The sequence below is a fragment of the Amphiura filiformis genome, chromosome 8, assembly GCF_039555335.1.
Source record: "Amphiura filiformis chromosome 8, Afil_fr2py, whole genome shotgun sequence".
Classification (NCBI taxonomy): domain Eukaryota; kingdom Metazoa; phylum Echinodermata; class Ophiuroidea; order Amphilepidida; family Amphiuridae; genus Amphiura; species Amphiura filiformis.
Window position 1 is genome coordinate 62115548 of NC_092635.1, and position 23293 is coordinate 62138840.

At 37.6% G+C, this 23293-nt stretch overlaps 1 protein-coding gene across 1 annotated transcript in view; it reads right to left on the minus strand.

The window, feature by feature from the left end:
- Positions 1 to 23293, minus strand: part of LOC140159335 (arg8-vasotocin receptor-like) — a 199256-nt gene that overhangs the window by 124238 nt on the left and 51725 nt on the right. Inside the window, exon 2 of the mRNA XM_072182779.1 lies at positions 15775 to 15858. The gene's annotated coding sequence lies outside the window, so the exon portion shown is untranslated. The remainder of the gene's footprint in view (positions 1 to 15774; positions 15859 to 23293) is intronic.

Genomic DNA, 23293 nt, shown 5'->3' on the forward strand with positions numbered 1-23293 from the left:
TGGTTAAAAACAAAGGAATCAGCTACAACATAATCTGTACCAGCTGGCCAGGATGTAAACAGACACCTACAGAGGATGGATACAGTAACGTACCGAAAGCACCAAGTGCCGTTTGATATGTACATTCGTGAGGAACATAGGCAATTAAAATTCTTTTGTTTTAAAGAAAGTAATAAATAATTCAAAAAATAACAACAAATAAATTGTTATAAATTAATACAATAAATAAAAGCAATACGTTTACTTTTTTTTTTTTGTATAACAAGATATGAGCACTTTCAAAGACTGACCAATTTAAGTTGCATTTGAACTTGTCAGTTCATAATATTAGAACGGGTTCTGAAATTAATCACATAAAGCTCACGGGATTTTCCTTGCTTGTATAACGTGCACTCCTGGACATTATTATGGGGCATCAAACTGCGTTTACCATGTAAATATGTAATCCATTCATTGTCGACAGGTTTGTATCTTGACATGTTTTTGTGATTTTAGGTAATAATGCGATAATAGTTATGGACTAACACAAGAGCAACAGCTGATGTAGCGCTTACGTTGTCCATGTTTAAGTTATTAATGTGTATATCAATTGTATGGTCTATCGTTTGCTGAATTCATTACAACGTCATACATTAAAGGCTCCCCATTCGTCATACATTAAAGGCTCCCCCATTCATTGACTCTGTCAAGTAGGGTTCTGATTGGCTAAGAATAAGATATAATATATAATAGTATCTCATTGGCTGACAATTATCTATTAGAGCTCTTTTTACGCGATTATATTAGAAAACTAAAACACTGGCTTAGTGGTTTACCGGCTGCAATGTAATTGAATATATGAATACAACACCCACCCAAGTCCATACTTTGGCCAAATTGAGTTAAGCATGGGAAATTGTTGCTATACACAGGCCTGTCATATGTATGAAAGAACAACTCAAATTCATGATTTGAGTCTTGTAACACATTGATTGAAATCCATTATGTATAAAAGTCCACTTGTAACACATTCGTTGCTGGAGAGTGACTTTTGAAAAAAAATGGGTTTAATAAAGGAAAGTGCGTGGTTTATATTACATGCCAGAATGCTTATCAACATTATACATACCTGTGTGCTTTATTTTGTATTATCTTGCTAGTGGTAATCTCATTCCAACATTGTTGTCTTTGTATATGATTCAAAAAACCACCCAAGAATTTAAAATGAACCCCACGAAGTCCCTGAAATGCTAATCGCCATACCTAATACAGGTTAATCCACTCATTTGCACGTAAAACTTACCATATTGACCAAGTAAATCTAACTGAAGGAATTAAAATGATACACATGTTTTTTCTCTCAAAATCACCTCCCATGGACTTGGGTGGGTTTTGTATTCATGTATTCAATTTCAAACTGTTCTTTTTACTATTCTACGTCAATAATGTTGCACTGAACAGAAAAACACGTCCTTTAATTGATTTCAATCCATCTCCATTACATCTACATGGAAGGGCTGGGCGTTGTTACGAGCGGTAATGACTCATGGCTAAAATCACATTTTATCCAAATTCACACGAATGCACAACAATAATACACAGTATGATTAAGTTAACAAAATCTTAAGTTTTTAATTAAAAGGTAAATATAATTGATACATGAACATTAACACACATACATTGTAATCACACTTTTAACCGGCAGTCTTCTTCTTGTCAATTGTAGAGTTTAGATGGAATGTTCTGGACGGCTGATGTATATCCTTGTTCGTTTGTCCTGTGAAAATCACTGTTCAGCGAAGTCCACTGTACACTTGCATTGCTATCCTTGCTAATATTCTCACACAGAAATGGTGCAGATTTCTCCAAACACTCAAATCCTCGCACAGATGACAATCTCCAAAACTGATGCTTCCTTCACCAATCACTCTCTTTCTCCTCTCTCTCCAGGAAACGTGTTTCTTTCTGCACTGATCCAAATTAATGACAGATGTGTTGTTTTTTTTATAAACGAGACTCCAGTAAGTCGCCAGAAACATTTGGGGAGGAGGAGTAACTTCATTTACTCAACATTTCCTTCGCTGCTGTATCAAAATAGCACATTATTGGCTATAATTGATTTATTTCACGACAGATATCATCCAGGATAATTTTAAAAATTGAAAATTTAGAAAATCCAAAGGCAAATTGCCAAAAACGGCTGCCCACAATCAACCCCCCACATCAGCCCATATGGTCCTATCATGGTCGCCCCCTCCCTATCCCTGCAACATATATAGGATGACTCACGAGCCGCGGTTTGTCCGTGTCCCTAGTTCAGATTGATACACTATTGTACGCGTGAGTTCATTCTTTTCTGCATGACTGTTTCCATTATTAACTTATGCCCCTCTGGAATCAAGCCTTGAAAATCAATTGTATTTAACCTGTAAAGTCACGTCACCGTTCGCGAAATCGAGATAGACCAGTATGAAATGCACATTAAATACGATATCGGGAAAGACGTACACATTGTGCCGACATTGTAGGCACGCATACCTGCAAAAGAGACGCAGCACTACCCACTGTTAACGCGCTGTATACGCGCGCGCGTTGTCACTTTGTACTTCAGAGTGAACAAACTGTACTGGAATCGAGTTGCGCTTTCAAACCAAAATCTGTGTGAGAAAGTAGAATATTGTTTGGATACTAGAAGAACATGTATTATTGGCAGATCGACATACAAATAGATTTCTTTTCTATTTCTATTATATTTAGCTTTTTATCTCTGCTTCAGAGTAATCTGAAATTGGAAGACAGATAGACTTGACATTTCCTGTTTTAAACAAAACTGCATTAACAGAGCACTCATCCAGCCAATCTCATATTGACCCGCATAAATTTGCACTTTTTTGTTTTGTCCTTAAGACGTTACAGTGAGAGCACATATGGCTTGAATTGGTCTTAAGTTCATCCCATGCGTTCTTACCCAGGGTATGGACGTCGATTAAACTTCGTGGGTAGGAAGTGGGTAATGTGGAGGTTCATGGACATTTATTTTTGCTATTACAAACAATCTAGAACTCAAACCTGATATTTTGATTCAAATAAATATTTGCTTTCATACAAAGTTTGTACGATTTTTAGCCAAAAATCACTTCTTGTTTTTGTTTCATATTCCTGGTATAGTGGTTTATGTACAGCTAAAATCGTTGTAATAAAAAAAATACATATTGTGGACATGTGCTTAAATATTTTACATCCGAATAGCAAATATCGAGGATAATAAATGTTTTTTTCATTATCATTATCTTTACCTGGTCTTATTTTCATATACCCCTGTTAGCAGGGGAAAAGGACAAGGGTTATTACGCACGCCCCTGCTGTCAGTGGTACGTGAAAATAAGACCAGGCAAAGAAAATGTATTACCCCCAATTAAGGACATGTCCCAATGATGAAGTCAAGGTTGTCATTGTAAAGCCTTCCCAGATAGCAACACTACGTTGGTCCAAAGTTGGTTCAAGGTTGGGCGAACTGACCTTTGAACATTGGCCCAACGTTGTTTTTCTACATTGGCCCAACGTGATTTTGGCCGGGTGCCCAACCCCAATAACGTTGGGCCAACGTCGATCTAACATTGACCCAACCCTAATACAGATGTAATTTGTGACGTTGATCATTTAAGGTTGGCACAACAACGTTGGCCCAACGTTGGCATGACGTGGGCATATCGATCATATTAGGTTGGCATAACAACGTTGACCCAAAGTTGGCCTGACGTTCCCACACAAACCATAATTTAAGGTTGGCATGTCAACGTTAGTTCAACGTTGGATTAGCGTCGGCTTAATACCGACCGCGACCATGCCGACCATTGCCAACTTTGTCTTGCTATCTGGGTTCTGATGAAATATTTAGTTAGCATGCACAGATTACAAAAAAAGAAGAAGAAGAATGAAAAGAACAAAAGTCTAATTGGCGTATCTAGAATTACAAGATCTTGGAACAACACGATGCTTTATTTAAATATAATGGTAAATCTGAAAGGGAAATGTGAAAAGAATACGCTTCATCAAAACAAAAACAAAACCACTGCAGCGTCATAGAAGACATTATTAGTAATTAGGATGTATAGGATTTCACCCAAATGCCCGATTGGTTGATTCTGTAATGAGAAGGTCCCAGAGAAATTTAACGGAAGACTGGGGTCTGAAATCTTATACTAGTGTTGTCCGAATATTGATAGTAGCATACGGTGATTTTAGTAACATAATATGTTCCAGTTGACCAGGCTGTAAACAGAAACTAGACGATTGAAACAGAAACGAGCCCCATGTACCCGTACTCATCACTCAGCACGAAATGCTGTATGACATGTACATTATGGAGGAACATAAAAGGCAATTAAATGATGGACGTGTTGTAGAGAAATGTATCCGAACTATCATCACCAGTTGAACATCTTGTGGCACACTTGTAGCACCCGTACCCGTACTCGAGTCCCAATTTCCGTAGCCGTACCCGTACTCGTACCAATGGCTTCTGACCCGTACCCGTACCCGCACACATGCCCTATTTTGACTTCGGACCAATACCCGTACTATTGGACTGGAACCCGTACCCATACCCGTACTCATGGCATGGGACCCGTACCCGTACTCATGGCATGGGACCCGTACCCGTACTCATCACTGCTAAATTACATCCCAAATTATGCCACCTTTAGGCTAGATTCACTATGACCACCAATGTATAATCTCTTCTTGTTTATACCCATACCTCGCACCCTATTTGAGTTCCCACCTGTACCCGTGTCCGTACCTGTACTCATGGCTAGGGACCCATACCTGTACTCATGGCATGGGACCCGTACCCGTACTCATGGCATGGGACCCGTACCCGTACTCATCACTGCTAAATTACTTGCATCCCAAATTATGCCACCTTTAGGCTAGATTCACTATGACCACCAATGTATAATCTCTTCTTGTTTATACCCATACCTCGCACCCTATTTGAGTTCCCACCCGTACCCGTGTCCGTACCCGTACTCATGGCTAGGGACCCATACCCGTACTCATGGCATGGGACCCGTACCCGTACTCATGGCATGGGACCCGTACCCGTACTCATCACTGCTAAATTACTTGCATCCCAAATTATGCCACCTTTAGGCTAGATTCACTATGACCACCAATGTATAATCTCTTCTTATTTATACCCATACCTCGCACCCTATTTGAGTTCCCACCCGTACCCGTGTCCGTACCCGTACTCATGGCTAGGGACCCATACCCGTACCCATGGCCTGGGACCCGTACCTGTACTTATGGTCCGGCACCCGTACCTGTACTCATCACTGCTAAATTACATCCCAAATTATGCCACCTTTAGGCTAGATTCACTATGACCACCAATGTATAATCTATTCTTGTTTATACCCATACCTCGCACCCTATTTGAGTTCCCACCCGTACCCGTGTCCGTACCCGTACTCATGGCTAGGGACCCATACCCGTACTCATGGCATGGGACCCGTACCCGTACTCATCACTGCTAAATTACTTGCATCCCAAATTATGCTACCTTTAGGCTAGATTCACTATGACCACCAATGTATAATCTCTTCTTGTTTATACCCATACCTCGCACCCTATTTGAGTTCCCACCCGTACCCGTGTCCGTACCCGTACTCATGGCTAGGGGACTCATGGCATGGGACCCGTACCCGTACTCATGGCATGGGACCCGTACCCGTACTCATCACTGCTAAATTACTTGCATCCCAAATTATGCCACCTTTAGGCTAGATTCACTATGACCACCAATGTATAATCTCTTCTTATTTATACCCATACCTCGCACCCTATTTGAGTTCCCACTGTACCCGTGTCCGTACCTGTACTCATGGCTAGGGACCCATACCCGTACCCATGGCCTGGGACCCGTACCTGTACTTATGGTCCGGCACCCGTACCCGTATACCCATGGCGGGTCCCAATACTACAAGTCTAGCTTGTGGTAAGTATGGCAAGGTCTCCTGTTGACTCTCGAGTCTACAAGAGATAGCATGGGAGTGATGGGACTACATTATTACAGGATCATAAGACAAAACATGTCCGCAATACAAACCATAAGTCATTGTTTCGTTTTCAAAAACTGACACATTGTTTTCGAAGCACGCAAAACATGACGTAATTTTGAAACACCTCTTGCTATATACCTTGACTATGGAACATAATTTATTGTTAATTGATCAAAAGGGAGCAAACTACACATTGTGAACCAAAGCCTTAGCATTTTTGTATTCTTGTTTTTTAATTTATTTATTTATTTATTTATGTGCATGTTTTGTGTGACGGTCCTACTAATGTATCGAAAACTAGAGTTTTATTTTACCTAAAAAAATTTTACGTTGTAATTTTATATTTTAAATTTTAAAAATTACCGTACCTATTATTAAACAATAATTATTGAAGCCATCCAAATGCGTTTACAATGTAAACCATTCATTTTTGACAGGTTTGGATTTCGGCCTATTCTTGTGACTTTATTAGGGGGTTTGAAGAATTTTCTCTTTAAAATTATGCGCCATAAACAAAACAGTGTTTTTGTGACTTTGAGAAACAATTGTTTAAGGCGAGTGTTTGTACTCAAATATTGAGACAAATAAATCTCTTATTTTCCCCCGTGTGCATGATTTATACTGGGAGGGGAGAACTAGCAAAAACTACTATGCTATTTGTCAATATTATTAACTCCAAAGTACAATACCTATGGAAATATAAAAGTATCAGTGGCTCCCTTGACTCAGTTCCTATAAGATTGTTGTATTACTCTGCATTAATAAACTTTAAGCAAAACAACCAAAACTGGAAAAATGTAACTGAATGCCTTATAATGAGGTCGATAACCGTTGATTAACACAAGAGTAACAGCTGCTGTAGTACTTAAACTGCCGATGGCTTAGTTATTAATGCATTTAATGTGTACATTATTATTTTATGTTCTATCGTCGGTTGATTTATTATACCTTTACATGGTCATACATAAAAGCTCTCTCGTTCTTTAAAGGAAGTCTCCGGCAATCATTATGCCTTATGTGTTAGAAAAATAATAATCAAGCATGAATCACGTGGTTTTATTTAAAACAAACTCATATTGACCATAAAAACAAATGAAAACAGTCGGCTCTCAACACGCGATATTCAAAATTCCCGCGCCGAAATGGTTGAAGTGCATATACATGTATAATGCATAATATTATGATTGCCGGAGACTTCCTTTAAGGGGGTACTACACCCATCGCATTTTTTTGCGGGTTTTTTTGCATTTTGTGAAGAAAAAAAAAAAAAATTGGTCAAAGTGGTATGCAAAATGAAGGGCAAATCTTCTCGTTCTATTGGTGGCATCGGTATCGATGTAGCTTACATGCTTTTAAAGGACATGCCCAAAAGTGGTACATGGGGGCACTTTTACAAATTGGAGTATATCTAAAATTTCAGAATTGCTACCGTGAAACCAGTCACACGCACAAATTAAGCATTAATGTCAGACCCTAAAAGTACCAAAATATATATTTTTTGAAATGCATTAATTATGCACAGCTTTGAAAACACATGCTTGGCATCACTTATCATTATTAAAGAAAATAAACTTTTTTTCCCTTCCAGTTGACAATGATATGCAAAATTTGTGTTCGCTAGCCAGCACATCTGTTTCAGGTTTGAAACAGTAAATTCTTAATGATAAGATAATGCTTGTTTTTTAGTTCTAGGCGATTTTTACGGTCGCCATCTCAGTAAAAGACAAACACTGAATACAATGTAAACGCTATCACAAGTACATGTGTTTGGCACAAAAATGTTAACGTGTTGCACAAAATCAACTAAAGTGGGAACGTTCACAATGTATGTTGGAGCATAATTAATATGCCACCATTTTTACTTACATCAGAGAAGACAATCCTGTCTATTTAACTTGAAACAATTCCGGCCAGATGATATTTCCGAGTTTGTGGAGGTCGCCATTAAAATTTTGTATTTTGGGGTTGGGCGATACGTGATACTTTGATACCGCCGATCGGTACTGTGGGTCGATACGATTAATTGGTATCGGCCATACGATACCGGTAGGCTACTTTTGACAGAATATAGAAAAAATAAAATGTATTATTATGAAACGTATTGAAAACAAAAATATTCGAAAATTGAAAACAAATAATTATAAGCAAATATTCTAATCTTTCATTCTCGACTTCACGCCGGGGGGGGGGGCACTCGGCAACTTTGGAGGTGACGCGTATGTAGGGCTGGATAAGACCCCCTTTTTCAGCATCGCTGTCACCCAAAGACCCCATATTTTTTTACAAACACATGCTCTGTCACCCGAAGACCCCCTATTTTCCCCAGGCGGCGAATGGCATGATCGAGCCGGCAACTTGTGAAACCGCCCGGCCGTATGGCATTTTCCATATAGGCCTACCACTACTTGGTTAGTTTTGTGGGGTTCATTATCGAACCCCACCGGTTTAGCTTGTATTTATATTATTTATTAACATAGGCCTATTTGTTTGTGATATTTCAATCGTTTTAAAATTTCAAAATAATCCCATTCAATTACACGGTTGAAGATGAAAATTTACTGAATTTAGAGAATGCAATGCGACCACCACCTGATTTTTCCATTTGATCTGTCACCCAAAGACCCTTACAAGTTCAATTTGAACAGCAACTTTCATTTATCACTGATTTTGTTACTTATTTTGAAAAAAAAAACAATGAAATTTGAAGCCATTTAGAACTAGAAATTCGATTTTCGAGGTTTTTGCAGCGCTGTTTCGGCTCTCACCCAAATATTCCATTTAAAAATAAGGTCATGTTCTCACCCAATGACCCCATATTTTTACATTTTGCTCTCACCGAATGCCCCTTAGTGCGAAAGTGCCAGCCCTACACCTATAATCCATTTCATATTGAAGTGCCCCCCCCCCCCCCCCGGGACTTCAGGTAGCGAATAAATTGTGTGGTGTAGTGATTTAATTCCAATGGATTGTCCCAGGATTGTCTATGGGATATACTCAGCGGCATACCATGCGTGATATGTGCGAGATATTTCGAGTGATAGAGGTGAAGTTTATGATGTTGTTTTTTTTGCAAATTTCCAATGTTTTTCGCCTCCAAATGTATTGGGAACTTTCATAATGATTGCATATTAAAGACCCATTCAGTGATCCCAGCGCAAGTGTAAAAAAATTAAAATTGTTTGAAGGATAAGTCATTCAAATTGTCATTTGGTATTTTGAAATGACAAATTTGGCAAAAAACGAAAAAAACCCAGCAGTACTGACGAAGTTGAAGCCAGTGGCGTAGCTGCCAAAATTGCCTGTTTCTGTTTGGGCCCCCGCCCCTTGGCGCTATTTGGGCCCTCGCCTCCTAGCTCAAGGAAAAAGAGGAAAAGGAGAGAGAGAGAGAGAGAGAGAGAGGAAAAAAGGGAGAGGAGTGGGGGGGGAGAATGGTACTATATAATATCAAAATGTGTTGCTTTTAGGGCGCTAGCACCTATAATATCTTTTTTCTTTCTCTCTCTCTTCACTTTCTCAAACCACCGGAAAAAAATTGGGTCAACCTTTTCGGGCTGTTGAGGAAGGGGAGGCTAAATTTTTGTTTGGTGGATTTGGGCCCCCGCCCCATACAGGCTTGCCCCCCCCCCCCCTGGAAAAAAATCCCAGCTACGCCACTGGTTGAAGCCCCATTCAAATACACAGCAGCTAATTTAGATACTATCAGTATCTAAATTACAGATTCGTGTAAAATGTCTTTCGGCTGAACCACTCGCATAGGCTATGTTTCGCACATCTAGGCCTATGACAATGACAAAGGTACCGAAATCTGAATTTTGATGATTTTTACGATCGTCTGGATGAGCAAATCACTGAATGGGCCTTTTAACTATTTTATCATTTTGGAAGAAAAAAAGAAAAATCTAAAAATTTAAAACGATCGTACATGAAGGCTTTAATTAAAAAGAAAGTTGTAAACTTGTTGCATCTAGTTGATTAAAGTGATGTTTGCTATACTGGTTTTATTATCACCTGTGTTGTTTGTGTTTACGATTCGTAATCCCACGAAGAGTAAGTTAGTTCGTTAATGTGGTAGGCCTACAGCCGGCCACACGTACCCCGCATCCCCTGAACAAGCACATCCCGACTCATTTCAGGCACGGATTCAGGGGGAGCGCCGACTGGCCCGAAGAGAAGAGAAAGGGGGCTTTCGCCGATTTATGTTTAAAACAATTGCTAAAATTGTCCACCAAATCGCTTCAATTAGATCTTCATTTTGCACAAGTTTCTTACCTCATCCCCCCTCAGACAACCCCCTGCGTCGCGCAAGCGCGCTCCGCGGCCATTCTTTTTTTCATTTTATTTTATTTTTTCTAAAAATTCGGGCCCACTCCCTGACTGCTCTGGATCGACAATCGGTAACAAAAGCTGGTATCGCCCATCCCTATGAAGATTGACATAGACGTATTATAGGACTGGGAGCGAGTCTAATACGTGTGAGTAACGGCAGAAACCGGTTGTGAAGAAGACTACGTGGATCGCTACAAAAATAAGCGTCCTTAACAACCTGTCAACTTTAAGACAAATAGGTGAAAAATTACACTTTCACGATGTGTTTTCATAATCTTTTTATTTCACATGATCCGTGCATATATCGCCTTGCTATAAATGGAAAAATATTTTTTTAGACCAATCAAACCAATACATGGGTGTAGTACGCCCTTAAACTATTAAAATACCTTTGTGAACTGAGGTTCTAATTGGCTTAAACAGAAAAGGGGGGAAATCTTCTGGTCGGGCTCTGTTCACGCGAGTAGAAAGGGAAGGAAGGTGTTAGTGATCAGACTTCTGATTACAAGGTTAAGGGTTCGAGTCACATCGCCGCCGAATATTGTGTCCTTGTGAAAGGCACTTAATCCCGTTAGCTTTACTCTACCAAGGTATTAATGGGTAATGGTTATAAGCCTTTGCATCGGGGCTTGAGATTATAATTCCAATTTCCTTTCTCAGGAAGTAAGGGCTATACTAAAATGCAGCAAACCTTTTACGAGCGCGACTACCGTGATGTTGCAAGTTCGGCGCTAACAACGCGTACGGCGGACAGTTCATTCATAAATCTCCACTCAGCAACAATATATCGCCTTAGCAGCCAATCAGAGACAAGTGCGTTCAACGCAGTATATACGCGATGTATCCTTACAATACGCGCTCGTCTAAGTTTTTCTGCATTTTAGTATAAGAGTAATATTGTGTGCTTGGGAGTGGCGTTCTCTCCTTTCTCCTTTTCCTTGCTATATTCGTCAATTTTTTGCTTTGTTTATCAAAGCTATCTGGGCCAGCATGCATCTTATTAGCCTACACTTGTGCATTTTTATTGTATGAGCTTGGAACGGTCCATGGATTTCCCATGGATTAGCATGTGTCCCTCACGGACCAACCTAAAACAAACAAACTAGAGAAGGTGAACAGCTTTGGTGTGCAGGAGTAGTAGCGGACCACCACAGTAACATCATACACAAATGAGTGAGATAGCCGGGCGGGTAGTCTTTATGTATTTTAGTACTCCATTGGGCGCTACAATCATCATCATGCAGAAAGTAAGAAATCGAGAAAAATTGAGGGCGTCGCTGTGGAGCAAATACCACATGAAATGATAATGTCGCTATTGACATGTACGGACGGAGCTCCACTGACCGAGTTTTGGGGTATTTTTCGCTGGTTTGATGTCATTTACTCATCAAGGCGGTCCCCCGTTATTATAAGGACTATGCTAATGATTTAAAGATTGACATGTACAGAATAAACCATACTTGATTCACAGAAAGTACTAAATTTGTACCTATTACGGTTTCGTGACACCAATCTGCCAAATACGACCAAGCCAGGGCTGCCCGGTGAAGCAAAATGTGCATTGGAATAACACGGAAGTTTGGACAGATGGTAGGATTTCTTTCTCATACAAATGTATGGTCCCCCGTTATTAAAGCTTGTACCAGGTTGAACATTCAGATATTTTGAAAAGAATAAGTAATTGAAACATAGAGCAAGTACTAAAATCATAGCTTTTTATACTTTTTGATATGTGACCGTTCACGGCGAATGAGCCGTAAATTCCTCCCCCGGTCAATTTTGTTTTATTTCGTGTTTAACAAAATAACATCATAAACTGAAAAATGGTATATCATTTGACTTCAAACGATATCCAGAAGCGGGGTTATGGTTTGTTAAACTTTGCTCCTTCAACAAAATTATAGCTTTTTTCGTTTCTACGTGTGTCTCTTTTTCCACATTGCTGGCAATAAATATCAAACAGTCATAATTGGCGGTCATTTTAAATCATCCCCAAGTCAACGAGGTTTAAGAAAGTTCTCTCATTGTTAATTGTTGGTTATGCATACCTATACAAAATACAATGCCTGGTAACCCACCACTTGAACAGGATTTAGCAAAAGCAAACAAAGACCAGAGCTATTAAAAGTTCTATAGCTATCTAAGGTAGAAGCTTATTATCCACTTCAACAATAGGATAATTGATTAGTGTTTCACTATCAAAATGAGATCGATGTCGGGCCAGCTTAAGTTACCGATGAATACGACCTTCGTACACATTTTACACCGTAACTCAGAATACAATTTAGGGAATTTACGGCTCATTTGTGCTGCCGGGTCACATATATGATGCTAACTAGTTCATCTCCTATATCTACAACACAACGCTACCAGTAGGGGTCAATTGCCTATTGTGAGTGCCCCTGTGTTGTGTACATACATGTAGTTAACAATAACTGCATGATGCTATAGCTTGATATGACAATTTGTATTGCTGTATTGAAATGACAATTAACTACATGTAAAGCCAGCCGCGAATCTTAAAATGCTGCCCCACACGATTTTCCAGCCACGTCATAGCAACCGGTGACCTCAGTCAGACTTGCCTGATTATTGGTTCATCGGTGCTTTAATTTGACACCCTAGTCAATATTGTTCTTTTGTATTTTTTTTACCTACTTTTCCATTATGTCTGATTAGTGCAGATTGATTTTTTTCACACGAGGACACGAATACGAACACTCAGCCAAATGACGCCATGATGGAAGATCAGGTGATATATCAAATATATTTCGTGACTTCAAATACTACTTGTATATCATATCTTATAACTGTCACGCATTTCCTTTGTAATTTCCTTTCCAATTAATACTGCTGCCTGATGGGATTATAGTAGTTTGACCCATTTTTTGCAGGGGCGTGACCATGCTAGAGAGCGTTTTACTCTCTTTAACAAATAGTAAGGGTCGAGTATGATGAGTTAGTGTGAATTATTCATAACAGATCGATAGCTTGCCTTACTTGCAGATAGCACACCAAACAGAATTCGTCATAGGTTTGCGTCACCGATATCAACTTGGTAGAAGGTAGCCCGTGCGCCCGGGTGGTAACTCCCTATTACTAGACAGTACACGGGTATGTGCCACGTTTTAGGGGTGAATTTCAGGAATGTTGGTATAGTGATGGTTTGCCATGCATATGGAGCAATAATTGAATGATTTCGTATTACGACAATGTCATTGACTTACTATTCCTCATTAACCCTTTATACATCAAAACCTACAATACTACCGCCCTCTTTATGAATGTTCAGACAAGCGTAGTGTGTAAGCCAAGCATCACGAGCCTTAATCTTCCATTCTACCAATGGTCATTATACTACAAGTACGATATCTTGAAATTGAATAAATAAAATCATCCAATCCATTTTCTACATGGCTATCATAATCACTTACACACGTTTTTAAGACATAATGCTGTATTTATGTTGTCCCATTAACACCATCTTCTACTTGTAGTAGAAGCCACTCAATATAAAACACAAATGTTTCTGCAGCATACGATCACTTCTGATTTGAGTGATCAGACTCCATGAATTTTACCGGGGTTGATTTAATGGGAAAAAAGTTTGAAAAGAGGGCTGATGTGCCTATTTTTTGTCCAGTACTTTGTGGATGTTTTTTTCAATATCTAAGCATACAAAGATTACATTTGTTACATTTGTTACAATTCTGAAATTTGAGGCACGTTTTTTGTTCTTCTTCACCAGATGACGTCACTACATAGAATCAGTGTGCTGTAAGGTTGGCAGGATGTACATAGTTTTCGACGCGTCACTGCGAAAAATCGAGCTGCTTACCTACCCAATGTTTGTTGGTTATATCATGGTAGAAGATATCAAAAACATTAGGTAAAATGGTGCTTTGAATGAACCAGGGAGGTTTAACAATGAGAAAACGACCAATTCCTCCATACGTTTTAACACATAAATGAATAGGTACTCTATTTGGTGGCGTGCATCCATCAAAATCAACGACCATCAAAGGCCAGTACGTCTTGATTTGATTAGAGAGTTTCGATTTACACGACGAATGGTTCCAGACGGTTGCCAGACTTTTCGCGTGTTATAGAATTTAGACGACATATCAATTTGTAAGTGCTCTTTTTTGAAAGTCACAGTTCATTGAATTTACAATTATATACAAAACAGGCGAAAATAGTATTTTTGCACAAGGTTTGCAATTTAAAGAGAATTAAACATTGCTCATTCTAGTGACTCTAGTATATGGACAATGCTTTTTCATTTAATGACATAAAATTTGAAAAATATTGTAAGAAACACTTGAGGGATTGACCTTTAAAACCTACATTTTGGTCAAAAAATGTTCTTGGATATGTAGTTATCAACAGATTTTCCACATTCGCCTTGCTATAACATTGAATTGTGTTATCTGTTGACCTATTGACTAAAAGTGTTTTTAGGGGGAAGTGTTAGCTTTCGTTTGATATAAAAGGAATTCGGATTGGATGAAGGGAACACTTGAGGTTTCGACAAAATCCAATCAAAGAGGCCCATTTTTTAGCTAGAAGCTTCACAGCTCCTACATTGCTATGCACTCAACCGTGTAGTGTTATCAAAGACTGTGGTGGAGACATTCGCTGCTTGTTGTTCTCTTCTTGGAAGATCTTGGGACGAAAATGCGTACTCAGGTGTATCGAGGTGGAAACTATGCGCATGATGGTTTATAAGAGAATCGTTTTTGTATAGAAACCTTTCCATATGCGACGCATTACAAAGTTGACGACGACAACGTTTGCTGTTTTACCGTCACAGAACCATCTGTCGTGGAAATCGAAAACTCGCTAATAATGCATTATGGTATCGTTAATCTGAGAAGTACGTGGGTGGTGTTTGTGTTCAAATATTTACAACAATAGAGTTCACACTCACAGGTAAAGGTATGAATTCAAATGCACGAGAATCGAAGGCTCATTATAATGGGTTATATTGCAAAAACTTTGGTTTTGACCTGAGTCTTTCGTGTTCAAATTCATGATTTTGTATACATCCGAATCCGGAATTTAACAGTAGTCCACAACATGGTTCAATAACAGATAAACTAAACGCGGCACTCACAATATGTCTCTTTTACGCAATTTGTGTCTCTAAATTACTACTCGTTTTGCCTTTGAGCATCAATCAATTAAAATAAGATAATGCTTTCTTATTTGATTTCATTTAACACAGGAACCAGTTTTCATGTTCAGCTGTTAAAAAATTCCACTTCATTAGCGAGAAATCTTGGTTTAATATGGGCCTGCAATCAACTAATTCTAGCACGATTTTACCACAATGTTTTATAAATTTCATCTCGGTAAGTCAATTAACAGAAAGCAAAGAATAAAGAATATAAACAGTACTCACCGTTAAACAGTTCAAATCGTCCTCCAATGATTTGATTTGCACGTGCTATTTCGCATGGTAGGTATCAAAATAAATGTGTTATGCCTGCCAATAAAAATCCAAACAAATAGAAACATACGTAAGTCACACTTCCACTTCTGTTATAAATTCAACACCACATGATAATTAATGTCTGATACTTCTGCTCAAGTCAACTGAGGTTGCTGTACACCGCTTGCAAATTTACCGCAGTATTAATCCCCTGTGTAGCAACTGCGAAAAATGATTCAGATTCGCCGAGCTCCTAGGAGCAGATAACATGTCCAAAGTATTGTTGGCATTACATCATCTGTACAACCTACATCTGTACCATCAGGTAATATAACACGACGTATGAAATATTTGCCAATGGTTTTGCCAGGGGAAGAATGCAAAACTTTGATAGTTAGCCCATATAAAATTAGATCAGACAGGTCGTACATACTCTGTGTACGACAACGAGATCCTTAAGCGCTGGTGCTTCACGTTATATCGGATACTACTATATTTTTCAATGGTCAGACTCCCAACGCTTGAAAGACACGCCCAGCATCCATAAGATTACTATTTTTCAACAAAAAAATTATCAAAACAACCTGTTATTTGTACGTTTCACGCAATGTCAGAAGCACTCTCATATTCCTCTGATGTATGTCAGCATACTGACTGACACAGTTTGTTGTAACCGCCTCTACACGGTGTTGACCCTCTTTTGCTGTGCTGTGGCATGTTTACAGAATACCAATTATTCGTGTATTAGGGTTTTGTTCTCTAGTTTGACGGGTGAATACGCATATCAATATCATGTAAGTAGTTTCCCCCTTTGTATGCGCGAATTTTTATCGTACAACCAAAACAAACGAGATTATATTTCATGCTATCACATTACGCAAATGTTCAACATTCAACATTTGCTGAAAATGCTTTATGCCGACATTAAAAACCTCTTACGTGATATACAATCTAATTCCCAAATTATCTTTAATCAAGTTTCCATGTAAACGTCTTCGTACTGAGAAATTTGTTTTGTATATTCTTCCAGGACCATTTTATTTGTATATGGCTGATATATAGTTAGTTACTTGTATTTAAAGACTAATGAACACGTATTTATCAAGAATCATGAACGTAGAATGTGTCCGTAGGTCCTGCTTCAATGCAAAAAGGCGACACATAATGCTAAACATAGTCCCCTATAAAATTATGTAAATACATGATTCGAGAACATTCATCATGGACGACGCCATCCCCACATCAATTTTGTCTAGTAATACACTTTTTAGGCTGCATCTTAAATGCAGCGCCACTAGCGGTGACCTGTTTCAATCTAATATCATAGCGGCTCTGTCATTGGTTACAAAGCAAACAAAGCTATAGCCTCCATGCTATAGAAACCACGATTAGGGGCACACTTTGAAACTTGCTTACGTCGAACTTCTTTTGATATGGTAATCCACAGAAGATCTTCTCTGATAACACATACATGATTCCACTGTGTTTAGTTTTATAAGACGGGATCAATTATTATTTTCTTCTTCACGAAATAAAAAGAAATTTATCAGAATTAAAATTCCGCCAGGGTTCGAAACAACAACCTCTGGATCCATAGTCCAGAGCCTACACTACTATGCTATGAGTCGTTCTGTCAGAAATGATTTTGTTTATTATACTTATTGATTTATTGATATATAAAGGTGACACCCAATGCTAAATGTATAAAAATGATAAAATACATGATACGGGAACATTCATGGTTGACGTCATCTCTCCGTTTCCCACTGTAATTTTTCAGCTATAACTTATGGCGGGAGAACAATAAAGGATACTGCAATATGACGTTACCTCATTTCGAGCGTTAGTGATTTTTGGGGTTGTTTGTAGTTTTCCTATGTATTGTATTGTCTGGATCTACAGTTGAGAGGGGATTCTTTTAGGACGAGCTGATCATGTTTATTACACACTGCATGCATTAGTACATTCACTTTGTTTCTGCTATTAATCAATACAATATACTACAAATCTCTTAAGCGAAGAAAAAAGCCTTGGGAAATGTAATACTCGGATAGTGACCTTGAAAATAGGAACAAGTTCAATGTTGAATCTGTAAACAATATACAGTGCGCTAAATAATTAAGGTGCCAGTTATGTTCACCCCTGTATATCTTAATCAAAGACAGATGTGTCATGATTGGAACAAGCAGCCAATAGCTGCCCCTTTTAGCTCGGATATTAGACCTCATTCGTTGAAATTGATTCAGAAAGTCAAGAAAGAGTCAAGAACTCAAGGAAGACGCCGTTTCAAAAGTTGATATGTACACTAGCGCCGTACTTTCCATTGATTGGCACGTTAAAACTAGCGTCGTGCTTTCATTGATTAGAACACAAAAATACAACTTCTGATTTCGTTTCTTCCTTGGGTTTTAGATCACTGTTCTATAATTCCCAACCAATTTCAACAAATGAGGTCTTAAATCAAAGCTAAAGAGTACAGGTATTGACTGCTAATTTGACATATTTGTCTTTGTTTAGGATATACAGGGGTGAACATAACTGGTACGTTAATTGTTTTGCGTACTGTATATTGTGTCTCGAGTCGTCGTTCAACTTGTTTATCAAATTATTGTTTATAATTAATTGAATATGAAAATATTTCGTAAGTGGTTGTTATTAAGACATGTCCCCATGAAAATATTGTTGTAAGCTCGCCATATCTTGCGGATAAACACACGTAAAGTGGAATATCATAGTAAAGCATGTATAATAAATGAAAAATGTCGACTTCATGTTTTATTATTTAGGGACGCACCATTAGATATCAAGGTGGGCTGGGTAGTTAGGGTCGTCGGTGAAGCAAATTATTTCAGCATCTCGGTAAAGTAAAAGTAATTTTTAAACACCACGGGGAGTCCAGTTTTCTTCAGTGTGACAATTTGAGTTTTTTGCACGTAGCGGAGATCTTGTAATTTTTCAAAGGAGGTCCATGTGTAATAGGATTATTTTATTCAAAACATAGATACTTTCATGGTGTGAGGATTCCTCATGAAAAAACATACCCACATCAACCCCCATGTATGGCCCAGTGTGGCATCAGTGTGGCATAGATTTCTTTTTGACATTGGGGTCGACTTTGGTGAAAACCTGTACAGTAGAGTGAATTTTAGTGTTTCCACGCACAGTTCGAAGCTAAAATATTCTATATGCTGACAAATGGAAATTTGTAATTTAAAAGCTAAAATAGTCAAATATGTGTACATCCATATCAAAAGGATGCACTTGTCAGGTGATGCATGTGTCTCTTTGTACACAATTAGCTAGGACCAAATAACAAACTCATCTCAAGTGGAGGTGACTTCAAATCATCCCCAAGTTACATGCTTTGAGAATACAGCTAGAACATTCCTAAACCAAGAATGATTTGAAGTGACCTCCACTTGATATGAGTCTGGTATTTGTTCCTAGCTATTATGTAAAAAGAGACACATGTAGCAGCTGACAAGTGCATCTTTTTAAAATGAGGTTATTTTTCTTCACTACCTGTAACCAAACAAAATTTCACCCTCGACACATTTTCAACAAACTACCCAGCAAACACAAAACCGTTTTAAATAAGTTATATTTTGGCTTTTGGTTTAAGTAAAAACGTTATAATAACATTAAAATATTATATTAAAGGTCGGGTTATATAAAGGTCATGAAAACGTTTTAAAACGTTTTGTATGAAAATACACTACAACAATATTTTTAAAATGTTTTCAAAATGTTATTGTAAACTATCTTGGCAAACATTTTTGGCCAAATATTTTGTCAACACTTAAATTACACTATGTTAAAATATTTGCACCCAGCAAACACAGAAATGTTCTTAAAATGTTTTTTCAAAAACGTTTTAACAACATTTAAATGTCGGGTTAAATAAAGGTCGTGAAAATGTTTTGTATGAAAACACACTACAACAATATTTTTAAAATGTGTTCAAAATGTTATTGTATGGCAAACACTTTTGCCAAATATTTTGTCAACACTTAAATAACATTATGTTAAAATATTTACACCCAGCAAACACAGAAATGTTCTTAAAATGTTTTTTTACAAAACGTTTTAAAAACATGTAAATGTCGGGTTATATAAAGGTCATGAAAACGTTTTTAAAACGTTATTGCAAATATTTTGGGCAAACATTTTTCGCAAAATATTTTTTCAACCCCCAAATAACATTCTGTATAGAATGTTTTGTATCGAGTTTTCAAAAAATTTTGGAATGTTTACATACCCTTTATATTACCCGACATTTAAACGTTTTCTGTAAAACATTTTGTATGTGCTGGGCAGAAGATTATTAGAAAATGTTTTTCAATGTTATGAAAACGTTTTATACCCTTAATATACCCTTTATATAACCTGACGTTTAAACATTTTCTGACAACCTTTTTATAACCCTTTGCGAATGATGTTGAAAATGTTTTGTGTTTGCTGGGTACCCACCCCTTGATATTTACTGTTGCGTCCCTTACAATCTCAGTCCTAAACCAAATTACGTTTATCTTGCAGACACGATTGAATCCATGGTCATAATTGTATTATAGCATCGAGTGTAATTTAATTTAGGAAATGAATAAATGGTATTGTTTTAAACATTTATGTTTTATAGGTACAATACAGCTCCCAGGATTACCTTGTTTTTCTTATCTTCTATTATAAAACGAAAATAACTCTAATTCGATATGTACCGAATACAGACCGTCATATCATGGCGGTACTAAAATGGAGTCTTGATAAAACGTTATGTAATCGTAAGGGGATTATATTAGTCATAGGATATAACGTCCGAAAAAGGGTGATGTTTCAAAAAGCTTAGGCTACCAGTGGATTTGAAGCAGCTCATCCAGATTTGAAGCAGTATTTTGACGCTTTTTTGAATCGGTTGAAAGGCATTGTGACACTTTTTTGTCGAGACAGTCCAGCCAACATACTCTTCATAATAAGGGAGTTACTTATGACCACCCCCTCATTTTTTCACTATTTTGACAATTGAGGGCATTTTCTACCAGTTGGCTCAAAGAAGCCATTTGGATCCGCAGAAAAGGACATGACACTCTAAACAAGGACGAGTGGCCTACGCACTCAACACCATCTTTGACTAACTCATCACGCCCTCTACGGTGCATCCTGCTACCCGAAAAAGGAAACAGTCAGATGTGATGAGTTGCCAGTCTAATGAAGCCATTACTGTAGTGGTGAAACGTCACTAAAACGAGAGTTAAATATTTTGTAGGAATTGTTCAAAATGAACAAAATTTACAGGTAAAACCAACATTCCTAATGAAACTGTTCAAAGATGCAGTTTTAATGCGAGTTTATTTAGGATGTAGGGGCGCTGTTCAGCCTAAAAACTGTTTCACATCCCCTTAAATTTCATCATATTTTTATGATCAAATCAATGTTATTGATAAATAACAGAATCTTTCCAGCTCCAAGTTATTTTTTGTGGTGAAGTAGTATATATAAAAAAACATGCGCATTTCTTTTTATGTCGAATGACAATTTGAAGATTCTTTCGTTCAGTTGTCGGTGCCCCCCCCCACCACCCCCACCCCCACCCTTTCAGGCACGCCACTGGTTTTACACAGTACCATGACGGATCGGTAAACAATAATTGAATACCTATTAGTCCAATTTTCTTTTTTAAATACGCTGGTTTATGAAATGGATATAAAATGATATAAATGAATGAAATGTGGTCCAATATATCAGTTATGACGATCGTCTCTTTTTCTACCCTCGTTTTACGTTTAAGCCTAAAAAAGTTGTACAAGCCAATTTCTTTAGTCCATTCCCAGCGTCCATTCCTTACGTTCTTACCCAAGGGTATACTAGTAGTCGATCAAACCTCGCGGGTGTGGTGGCCTAATGATGAACTCCATTTTGATTTTGCTCTTCACAAAGTACTCAAATTTTATATTTAGATTTGAATGATGATTTGCTTTTCTATTTTGAAAAAAAATCCGATGAAAATCGCACTTTTGTTTGAGAGTATAACCCAAGTTTACTTTTTGTCCTACGTTTTCTGTATAGCTATAATTGTACTCACCCCAGTTAGTAAGTAAACGTGCAAGTTGTAAGCAAAACATATGTTAGTGAGACAAAGGAAAAGCATTCAATCACCGTATGAGACTATCGTCTGCATAGTTCAATCAATATACGGACAACACTAGTATAAGATTTCAGACCCTAGTTTTCCGGTAAATTTCTCTGGGACATTCTCATTACAAAATCAAACGATTGGGCGTTTGGGTGAAATCCTATACACCATGATCACTGATGATGATCTCCAGTGGTGTTTTTTTTTTCCTTTAAATTTACCTTCCATTGTATTTGACTACACACTTAGAAATAAGTTGAGAAAAAGGTCACAATTCAACAAATTTAGTAGAAAATTACTCAAATTGGGTAAATAATACCCAACATTGAGCTAATAGTAATGATACCCTCAATGTTGAGTACTATTAATCAAAATGAGCTCATTGATGGGTATTATTTCCTCAATTAGAGTACTCTTTTACTCATGTTGTTGAGTCGTGACCTTTTACTCAAGTTGAGTAAAATAATTTGAAGAGTGTAATAAAACATTCTGTTGACCCCAAGATCTTATAATTCTTCAAGATCTTCTTTTCTATCAATATTTTGTTGCGTGTTCTATTCAGTGCATGATGACTAAATATTTTAATATATATTACAAACAAAGGAATCAGAGGTGAACAACAACAGAATCTGTTGACCAGAATGTAAACAGGACACCATAGGATGGAAACAATAGCGTACAAATCAATAATGTACGACCAAGTCCCAACTTATACCTAAATGGATCAGCCAAATTTGCTGTGTGTCTTTATGACTTTCAGCCATAGAACTCCAAGTTAAACGGCCAAAATAGCCAATGGGATTTATTTCACTTGTTTCATTCTTGTAATTTAAGCTTACAATGGACAGAAAGGCAGTAATTACTAAAATTACATTTTGGGTAAAAAATAACAACATTAAAATTGACGGAAATCGTACATTATGGCTTTAACATGATTAGGGAGGAACATAAGGCAAGGTAATTAAATATTCTAAAACGTTGTACACAAATCAGGTATCCGAAGCCATAAGTAGTATGGGACTCAATATCTATACCACACATATCATGCAGAACAATAAAGCAACAACATATCAGAAGTCATAAGGTGGGCAAAAATTGCAACATCTTCCAATTGACCCGATACCAAATTGATTTTACATTTTAATGCTGAAAATTAGGGCCGAAATAAGGATACTTGTAGACTAAACAGTCCAATGAAAGTCATTTGTATAAACATCGCAAATATTTGTGATGCGATCAAGCAAAATCAGTCGGAACTCGGCAATAATGAATTTTCAGTTTCCTATAGGATTGTAAAAAGTATTTATAACGCTGGATTTTGCAGAAAATCCCATTGAAATTGAACAACCAGTTTCAAAGATA